Source organism: Salmo salar, chromosome ssa04, assembly GCF_905237065.1.
Source record: "Salmo salar chromosome ssa04, Ssal_v3.1, whole genome shotgun sequence".
Lineage (NCBI taxonomy): Eukaryota > Metazoa > Chordata > Actinopteri > Salmoniformes > Salmonidae > Salmo > Salmo salar.
Window position 1 is genome coordinate 64,193,918 of NC_059445.1, and position 11,340 is coordinate 64,205,257.

Genomic DNA, 11,340 nt, shown 5'->3' on the forward strand with positions numbered 1-11,340 from the left:
AAGGGCTGTGTTTCATGTTGTTTTGATAACCATGTAAATCTCTGCCGGACAAGGTGCCTTATATCAATATATTTGGCTCTATTTGTTATAGACCCCCTCAGCCCCCAGCTGTGCCCTGAACACCATATGTGAATTGATTGCCCCCATCTATCTTCAGAGTTCGTACTGTTAGGTGACTTAAACTGGGATATGCTTAACCTCTTACATCTAGATGTTCCGCTAGCGGAATGCCTCGCCAATATCCAATGATGTGGCGCGAATTACAAACTCCTCAAAAATCCAAAAACTTCAATTTTTCAAACATATGACTATTTTACACCATTTTAAAGACAAGACTCTCCTTTATCTAAACACATTGTCCGATTTCAAAAAGGCTTTACAACGAAAGCAAAACATTAGATTATGTCAGGAGAGTACCCTGCCAGAAATAATCACACACCCATTTTTCAAGCTAGTATATAATGTCACAGCACTAACCTTTGATGATCTTCATATTTATATCAAAAACCAGCTTTTTAGATTAGCATGTGACGTTCACTTCCGGTGAATTTACTAAATTACTCACGATAAACGTTCACAAAAAACATAACAATTATTTTAAGAATTATAGATACAGAACTCCTTTATGCAATCGCGGTATCTGATTTTAAAATAGCTTTTCGGTGAAAGCACATTTTGCAATATTCTGAGTAGATAGCCCGGCCATCACAGGCTAGCTATTTTGACACCCACCAAGTTTGGCACTCACCAAACTCAGATTTACTATACGAAAAATTGGATTACCTTTGCTGTTCTTCATCAGAATGCACTCCCAGGACTTCTACTTTACACCCAATGTTGTTTTGGTTCCAAATAATCCATAGTTGAATAGGGTGGATATATCCAAATAGCGGCGTTTTGTTCGTGCGTTCAAGACACTATCCGAAGGGTGACGCGCCGGCGCGTATCGTGACAAAATTTCAAAATATTCCATTACCGTGCTTCGAAGCATGTCAAACGCTGTTTAACCTCTATGGGCTAGGTGGGACGCTAGCGTGCCACCCGTGGTGCACTCCATCAACAGCAGGTGCATTTCAAGAGCGGCAAATTTGAATCCAAATAAATGTCAAAACTCAAATTTTTCAAACATACAACTATTTTACACCCTTTGAAAGATAAACATCTCCTTAATCTAACCACGTTTTACGATTTCAAAAAGGTTTTACGGCGAAAGCATAAATTTAGAGTATGTTAGGACAGTACATTTACAAGAGTTGTGTGTAATGTTTTGTCAATTCAAAGACCGGGTCACCAAAACCATAAAACCAGCTAAAATGATGCACTAACCTTTTACAATCTCCATCAGATGACACTCCTAGGACATTATGTTAGACAATGCATGCATTTTTAGTTCTATCAAGTTCATATTTATATCCAAAAACAGCGTTTTACTATGGCATTGATGTTGAGGAAATCGTTTCCCTCCAATAACCGGCAGTCAAGTCAGCGTCACAGATTAAATAATTAAAATTAGAAAACATTGGTAAAATATTATATTGTCATTTAAAGAATTATAGATTTACATCTCTTGAACGCAATCAACTTGCCAGATTTAAAAATAACCTTACTGGGAAATCACACTTTGCAATAATCTGAGCACTGCGCCCAGAAAAATACGCGTTGCGATACAGACTAGACGTCATGTTGGGGAGATCTAAAATCGAAAATACTATGTAAATAATCCATTACCTTTGATTCTCTTCATCAGATGTCACTTCCAGGTATCACAGGTCCATAACGAATGTAGTTTTGTTCAAAAAAGCTCATCATTTATGTCCAAAAATCTCCGTCTTGTTAGCACATGATCTAAGCCAGCCGGACTTCTCGTCATGAACGAGGGGAAAAAATATATTTCCGTTCGTTCAAACATGTCAAACGTTGTATAGCATAAATCATTAGGGCCTTTTTAACCAGAACATGAATAATATTCAAGGTGGACGAATGCATACTCTTTTATAACGTATTGGAACGAGGGTACCCAACATGAACTCGCGCCAGGTGTCTAATGGGACATCATCGTTCCATGGCTCTTGTTCGGTCAGATCTCCCTCCAGAAGACTCAAAACACTTTGTAAAGGCTGGTGACATCTAGTGGAAGCAATAGGAAGTGCCAAAATGTTCCTCAGCCCCTGTGTTTTTCAATGGGATAGGTTTAAAGGTAATACAACACATCAGGTATCCACTTCCTGTAAGAATATGTCTCAGGGTTTTGCCTGCCATATGAGTTCTGTTATACCTCACAGACACCATTCAAACAGTTTTAGAAACTTTAGGGTGTTTTCTATCCAAATCAAACAATTACATGCATATTCTAGTTTCTGGGCAGGAGTAATAACCAGATTAAATCTGGTACGTTTTTTATCCGGCCGTGCAAATACTGCCCCCTATCCTAAACAGGTTAACACCCCGGCCATCCTACAATCTAAGCTTGATGCCCTCAATTTCACACAAATTATCAAGGAACCTACCAGGTACAACCCTAAATCCATAACCATGGGCACCCTCATAGATATCATCCTGACCAACTTTCCCTCTAAATACACCTCTGCTGTCTTCAACCAGGATCTCAGCGATCACAGCCTCATTGCCTGTGTCCGTAATGGGTCCGCGGCTAAACGACCACCCCTCATTGCTGTCAAACGCTCCCTTAAACACTTAACTTCTCTAGGGTAGGGGGCAGTATTTTGACGTCCGGATGAAAGGCGTGCCCAAATTAAACTGCCTGCTACTCAGACTCAGAAGGTAGGACATGCATATTATTAGTAGATTTGGATAGAAAACACCCTGAAGTTTCTAAAACTGTTTGAATGATGTCTGTGACTATAACAGAACTCATATGGCAGGCAAAACCCTGAGAAAAATCCAACCAGGAAGCGGGAAATCTGAGGCTTGTAGTTTTTTCAAGTGATTGCCTAACAAACACACAGTGACTTAGGGTTCATTTTGCACTTCCTAAGGCTTCCACTAGATGTCAACAGTCTTTAGAAAGTTGTTTGCTTCTATGGTGAACAGAGAGCAAACAAAGGAAGTTGGAAGTTGTTGACTCAAGAAAGGACATGGCCTCAATGGCGTGCGGTTCACGTGATGAGGTAGCTGTGTTCCATTCCATTTTTGAAGACATTTGAATCGTCCGGTTGGAATATTATTGCCTTTTTAACATAGAAGTTCCCTAAAGATTGATGCTATACATCGTTTGACATGTTTCTACGAACGTAAATACAACGTTTTTTAGACTTTTCGTCGTGAAATATTTCGGCACGAATCATACATTTGGAGTAGCTTACTGAACGCGCTAACAACAAGGAGGTATTTGGACATAAATGATGGACTTTATCTAACAAAACATTTATTGTGGACCTGGGGTTCCTGGGAGTGCATTCTGATGAAGATCAAAGTTAAGTGAATATTTATAATGCCATTTATGATTTTAGATGACTCCAAAATGGCGGGTATCTGTATTGCCTGCTGTTGTTTTCTGAGCGCCGTACTCAGATTATTGCAAAGTGTGCTTTCCCCGTGAAGCTTTTTTGAAATCTGTCACAGCGGTTGCATTAAGGAGATGTTTATCTATAATTCTTTCAATAACAGTTTAATATTTTATCAACATACATGATGAGTATTTCTATAAATTGATGTGCTCATTCACCAGAGGTTTTTGAAGGAAAAACATTTCTGAACATTACGGGCCAATGGAAAATGGGTTTTTTGGATATAAATATGAACTTTATCGAGCAAAACATACATGTACTGTGTAACATGAAGTCCTGAGTGCCATCTGATGAAGATCATCAAAGGTTAGTGCTTAATTTTAGCTGTATTTCTGGTTTTTGTGACGCCTCTTCTTGCTTGGAAAATGGCTGTGTGGCTTTTCTTGTTTAGGTGGTGTCCTAACATAATCTAATGTATTGCTTTCACAGTAAAGCCTTTTTGAAATCGGACAACGTGGTTCGATTCAGGAGAAGTGTATCTATAAAATGGTGTAAAATAGTCCTATATTTGAGAACTTTGAATTATGACATTTTGTGGTTTTAAATTTGGAGCTCTGATTTTTCACTGGCTGTTGAATAGTGTGGGACGATTTCGTCCCACCTCCCCTAGAGAGGTTAACAAGCGCATTTGTGAAAAAAGCACTGTCGTTGCACCAATGTACCTAACCATAAACATCAATGCCTTTCTTTAAAATCAATACACAAGTATATATTTTTAAACCTGCATATTTAGTTAATATTGCCTGCTAACATGAAATTGTGTCACATCTCTAGCATTCATTGCACGCAGAGTCAGGGTATATGCAACAGTTTGGGCCGTCTGGCTCGTTGCGAACTAATTTGCCAGAAGTTTACGTAATTATGACATAACATTGAAAGTTGAGCAATGTAACAGGAATATTTAGACTTAGGGATGCCACCCGTTAGATAAAATACGGAACGGTTCTGTATTTCACTGAAAGAAAAAACGTTTTGTTTTCGAGATGATAGTTTCCGGATTCGACCATATTAATGACCTAAGGCTCGTATTTCTGTGTGTTTATTATATTATAATTAAATATATGATTTGATAGAGCAGTCTGACTGAGCGGTGGTAGGCACCAGCAGGCTCGTAAGCATTCATTCAAACAGCACTTTCGTGCGTTTTGCCAGCAGCTCTTTATTGTGCTGTTTATGACTTCAAGCCTATCAACTCCCAAGATTAGGCTGGAGTAACTGATGTGAAATGGCTAGCTAGTTAGCGGGGTGCGCGCTAATAGCGTTTCAAACATCACTCGCTCTGAGACTTGGAGTAGTTGTTCCCCTTGCTCTGCATGGGTAACCCTGCTTCGAGGGTGGCTGTAGTCGATGTGTTCCTGGTTCGAGCACAGGTAGGAGCGAGGAGAGGGACAGAAGCTATACTGTTATACTGGCAATACTAAAGTGCCTATAAGAACATCCAATAGTCAAAGGTATATGAAATACAAATCGTAGAGAGAGAAATAGTCCTATAATTCCTATAGTAACTACAACCTAAAACATCTTACCTGGGAATATTGAAGACTCATGTTAAAAGGAACCACCAGCTTTCATATGTTCCCATGTTCTGAGCAAGGCACTTAAACGTTAGCTTTCTTACATGGCACATATTGCACTTTTACTTTCTTCTCCAACACTTTGTTTTTGCATTGTTTAAACCAAACATGTTTCATTATTTATTTGAGGCTAAATTGATTTTAATGATGTATTATATTAAGTTAAAATAAGTGTTCATTCAGTATTGTTGTAATTGCCATTATTACAAATTAAAAAAATAAAAAAATTAAAAAAAACGGCTGATTAACCTGTTAGGGCTAGGGGGCAGTATTGACACGGCTGGATAAAAAACATACCCGATTTAATCTGGTTACCACTCCTACCCAGTAACTAGAATATGCATATACTTATTACATATGGATAGAAAACACCCTAAAGTTTCTAAAACTGTTTGAATGGTGTCTGTGAGTATAACAGAACTCAAATGGCAGGTCAAAACCTGAGAGATTCCTTTACAGGAAGTGGCCTGTCTGACCATTTCTTGAACTTCTTTTCTATCTTTTACTAAGGATCTCTGCTCTAACGTGACACTTCCCACGTCTTCCATAGGCTCTCAGAGCCCGGGAAAAAACAGAATGTCGTCATTCCAGTCCCAGGCTGAAACACATTATCGCCTTTCTCAAGTGGCCGATCAAGGGACTCTGGGCTTATGCGCGTGACCCGACCGCCCCCGCCTTTGTGATTTTTTCCTCTGTTTGCCGAAAAGGAGATTCCCTGTCGGAATATTATCGCTTTTCTACGAGAAAAATGGCGTAAAAATTGATTTTAAACAGCGGTTGACATGCTTCGAAGTACGGTAATGGAATATTTAGAATTTTATTGTCACGAATTGCGCCATGCGCGCGACACTTCTTTACCATTTCGGATAGTGTCTGGAACGCACGAACAAAACGCCGCTATTCGGATATAACGATGGATTATTTTGGACCAAACCAACATTTGTTATTGAAGTAGCAGTCCTGGGAGTGCATTCTGACGAAGACAACAAAAGGTAATCAAACTTTTATAATAGTAAATATGATTATGGTGTCTAAATAGCGAGCCCGTGATGCCTGGGCTATGTACTTAGAATATTGCAAAATGTGCTTTCACCAAAAAGCTATTTTAAAATCGGACATATCGAGTGCATAGAGGAGGTCTGTATCTATAATTCTTAAAATAATTGTTATGCTTTTTGTGAATGTTTATCGTGAGTAATTTAGTAAAATGTTAGCGAATTGCCCGGAAGTTTGCTAGTTCTGAACGTCACATGCTAATGTAAAAAGCTGGTTTTTGATATAAATATGAACTTGATTGAACAAAACATGCATGTATTGTATAACATAATGTCCTAGGGTTGTCATCTGATGAAGATCATCAAAGGTGAGTGCTGCATTTAGCTGTCTTCTGGGTTTTGGTGACATTATATGCTGGCTTGAAAAATGGGTGTCTGATTATTTCTGGCTTGGTACTCTGCTGACATAATCTAATGTTTTGCTTTCGTTGTAAAGCCTTTTTGAAATCGGACAGTGTGGTTAGATTAACGAGAGTCTTGTCTTTAAATAGCTGTAAAATAGTCATATATTTGAGAAATTGAAGTAATAGGATTTTTAAGGTTTTGAAAATCGCGCCACAGGCTTAAAGTGGCTGTTGAGTAGGTGGGACGCAAGCGTCCCACCTAGCCCATAGAGGTTAATCGGTATCAGCTTTTTTTTGGTCTTCCAATAATTGGTATCGGCATTGAAAAATCTGAATCGGTCGACCTCTAGCTTTTACGGTTACAGAAGTCAACAAATGAGAGCACCTGGGGAGTGGAGCTAGGCACTGCAGGACCTGGATTAACCTCCAGAGATGTTTAAACCAGGTGATGTCATCGTATATGTAGGAGGTGGAACAACATGGTTGGTTAAGGCATATTGAGCAGGGCTAGAGGCTCTACAGTGAAATAAGACCGTAATCACTAACCAGGACAGTAATGGACGAGGCATGTTGATATTAGAGAAAGGCATGCGTAGCCAAGTGAACATATGGGTCCAGTGATTGGTTGGGCTGACTGGGGACACAGCGATTCAGACAGTTAGCAGGCCAATGCTAACTGTAGGCCGGGGCTAAACAAGCTAGCAATTAGCAGACCAGGGCTGGCAAGCTAGCAGTTAGTAGACCGGGTTTGCAAGCAAGCAGTTGGCAGACCGGGGCAAGCAAGCTAGCAATTAGCAGACCGGGGCTAGCAAGTTAGCCTTTGGGGGACGTCGCGATGGGGGTAAGTCTGTTTTTGCCTCTTCGTGCGGTGACGTCGATAGACCAGTCGTGGAATTAGTAGGGTTCCAAGTAGCTCTAGATAGCTAGCAGGCCTGTTAGCAGAATTGGCCTTTAGCGGACGTCGCACCTGAGGGGCCTGTTAGACTCCTCGGGCAGATTATGTTGGTATTGCAGTTGTAGAGGATCGGCGGGGTTCCGTGCCCCGTACCGGCAGTATACATCCGACCCTTCTTTGGACACTTATCAAACCTCCAAACGAGTTTCAATGCCATACAACACTCCTTCCGTGGCCTCCAACTGCTCTTAAATGCTTGTAAAACTAAATGCATGCTCTTCAACCGAATGCTGCCCGCACCCGCCCGACTGGCATCACTACTCTGGACGGTTCTGACTTAGAATATGTGGACAACTACAAATACCTAGGTGTCTGGTTAGACTGTAAACTCTCCTTCCAGACTCACATTAAGCATCTCCAATCCAAAATTAAATCTAGAATCGGCTTCCTATTTGGCAAACAAAGCCGCCTCCACTCATGCTGCCAACATACCCTCGTAAAACTGACTATCCTACCGATCCTTGACTTCAGCAATGTCATTTACAAAATAGCCTCCAACACTCTACTCAGCAAATTGGATGTAGTCTATCACAGTGCCATCCGTTTTGTCACCAAAGCCCCATATAGTACCCACAACTGCGACATGTATACTCTCATTGGCTGGCCCTTGCTACATATTCGTCGCCAAACCCACTGGCTCCAGGTATTCTATAAGTCTTTGCTAGGTTAAGCCCCGCCTTATCTCAGCTCACTGGTCATCATAGCAACACCCACCCGTAGCACATGCTCCAGCAGGTATATTTCACTGGTCATCCCCAAAGCCAACACCTCATTTGGCCACCTTTCATTCCAGTTCTCTGCTGCCGATGACTGGAACGAATTGCAAAAATCACTGAAGCTGGAGTTGTACATCTCCCTCTCTAACTTGAAGCATCAGCTGCGAGAGCAGCTTACTGATCACTGTACCTGTACACAGCCCATCTGTAAATAGCACACCCAACTACCTCATCCCCATATTGTTATTGATTTTGTTGTTGCTCTTTTGCACACCAGTATCTCTACTTGCACATAATCATCTGCACATCTCACGCCAGTGTTAATGCTAAATTGTAATTATTTCTCCTCTATGGCCTATTTATTGCCTTCTACCTGGTTAAATAAAGGTGAAATGAAATATTTACTCTGATTTATGCTCAACAATGTTAATTAGTATAAAAGTAGACCATGCAAGACTACAAATCCCTGCAAGCTCCTGCATGCTAACAGGTATTGTGTAAATGTAAAACTTGCGCATGACAGTTCACAGAATTGTCAATTTTAATGAAATGTTCCCAATTTATTCATTACTACATTTAGCTGATAAACACATTACTCTATTTCCATACTCGGACTACTGCCTTAATCAGTTTAATATGGAATTATTGGTGTTCATGTAAACGTTTGATAACGTTAACTGAAGTGACAGAAATGTCTGTTTACCGGTGTGTCTGATGAGATGTTTTTCGGGTTATCACTCTCGCTTTCACCACAGTTTCCTCCTCCTGGTGTCTTCCACGCCAGTTGCAGAAACACAGCTTGATCCCTCGGAGCCAAAACACTGCATTATAAAACAAACTAAAGACACGATATATTTTATATAGCTAACGTTAAGCTAGTTAGCAAAACGTTTCCTGAACACGAACGTTACGTCCCAATAAAAAAGATATCGCCTCAACCTCGCTGTCCGTGTGTTCAAAAACTCCCGCTGGAGATGGCACGTTGGCAATGTTCAAACAGCTGTTATCGTGTTTAAGTAAAGCTAAACTGCCTTAAAAAATGTGATGGTACTTCACAATGAGAAAACATTGATTGAAATTCCCTTCGCAGCCAGTTGAAGGACAGTTTTATAGGTAAACTTTACTATCAAACTGGAGGCTCGCACTAAAACATCCGATCCACCACTTCCAAGTGAGAATCTGAGGACATCGTGAACGCGCAGAGGCGTACCGTTCGTGACTGTGCGCGCTCTCGTGGAATGAGCGCACGTGGATTAGATTTAACATGCTCGGTCTCAGGTCATTGCTCATCAATCAGATTGCAATTTTGGAAAACACTGAGTATGTTTGAAACCCAGCTCTGAAACTATCATCTTTGTAGTGTATTTTTACCCTACTATTCTGCCATCCTCTGGTGCTTGTCTGTTATGGCATCCTCTGAAGGTTACCATAATTTACACTGTTGTGACAGTACACCACACCAGTGACTGGCCACCACACCAAATTGCCTCAGGAAAAGCTTAGTCTGGGGCCCCAAAGGTAGGTGCCCGGGGGCAAATAAGACGCATGCTACAGTACAAATGACGGGAAAAAAGCAAAGTGTTTTGTTAAGTTTTATTATATCAAAATACAAAACATATCTGAAGCAGAGTAAAGGTTACATGAGACTTTAGCATCTGACAATGTCAACTCAATAAGTTCTGCAGAGTCAGCATGGAATGGGTGAGAGGCAAAGGGGCCTTTAATTGGTACTGTTATCCAATACAACACTACCTTGGGCAGCAGGGCACACATCTCAGTAGACATGAATTGCTACTTCCCATGAGCCTCTGGCTAAGAAACGCTCAACTCCATTCTCTTATAGCCAGGCGGAGTTGAGTTTTGATAACTGGTCACAGGATTTGGTAGCAACAACATTGAGTCACCATCAGTCGATTCTTGTAAAAATGTAAATTCTGAAAATGTTTACCTGGACCTATGTTTGTCCTGTCCAACTGCAGTCCTTCCACGGGGTGCTGAAATTCATTACTTTAATAAAAACTTCTATCGAATACAACCACCGACATTTTCCTCATTTGTATTGCTCATACTACTTACTATGTCAATTGAGATTCAATTGGCACATGCACATAGAGTACCACAGTATGAGTCATAATACCTAGCGGTCAAACAGGGAAATTGTTCCAATCGTTTTTTGACCATTCATTTTCCCATAGGGGATCTTAGAAACACTTAAAATAAGGGCTGTGTTTCATGTAGGCTTACCCTGGCGTGACGTTTTGATAACTGTGTAAATCTCTCTAGGACAAGGTGACTTTTATCAACATATTCACCTTTATTTACCCCCCCCAATGAAATGCTAATTAGCTGTGAATGTGGCTATCATAAAGAACTACAAATGCCATGATGATCTGGACGAGACTGCCAAATTGTGGAAAAGGTAATAATCTCTGGATTAACTATCTAATCGTGACAAGGTAAAAATCTGTCGTTCTGCCCCTGAGCAAGGCAGTTAACCCACTGTTCCCCGGGCGCCGAAGACGTGGATGTCGATTAAGGCAGCCCTCCGCACCTCTCTGATTCAGAGCAGTTGGGTTAAATGCGGAAGACACATTTCAGTTGAATGCATTCATTTGTACAACTGACTAAGTATCTCCTTTCCCTTCCCCTAATGTCAGCTAAATGTAGTAATGAATAAATTGGAAACATTTCTTTGAATGGACAATTCTGTGAACTGTCTTTTGCAAGTTTTAAATTGGCCTAATACTTGTTAGCCAAGGCGTCAAAGAGAGGATGTGCAAGAGTTTACAGGGATTTGTAGTCTTGCATGATGTCTACTTTAATGCTAATTAGCATTTTCGTATCTGAGAGTAAATAGAGCCAAATATATTGATACAAGTTTTACATGGTTATCAAAACTTCACGCCAGGGTAATCCTACACAAAACACAGCCCTTATTTTAAGTGTTTCTAAAATCCCCTATGGGAAAAATTAATGGTCAAAAAACGATCGGAACCATTTCCCTGTTTGACCGCTAGGTTTCATGGGTATTATGGGCTTTATTCATGCTGAGCTAAGCAACACAAATTAGGAAATATTAGGTGGTTGTATTCTATAAAAGATTTTGTTAAAAATATGAATTTCAGCACCCCACGGAAGGACCGCAGTTGTACAGGACAAGCATAGGTAC

The 11,340-nt window shown here is 40.5% G+C and overlaps 1 protein-coding gene across 6 annotated transcripts in view; it reads right to left on the reverse strand.

Annotated features, from left to right (window-relative positions):
• The window catches only part of LOC106603643 (rho GTPase-activating protein 32), a 255,879-nt gene extending 246,534 nt beyond the window's left edge, over nt 1-9,345 (reverse strand). For all 6 annotated transcript variants that reach the window (XM_014197559.2, XM_014197558.2, XM_014197556.2 and 3 more), the window contains exon 1: nt 8,875-9,345. The gene's annotated coding sequence lies outside the window, so the exon portion shown is untranslated. The remainder of the gene's footprint in view (nt 1-8,874) is intronic.
• Nucleotides 9,346-11,340: the final 1,995 nt, after the last annotated feature.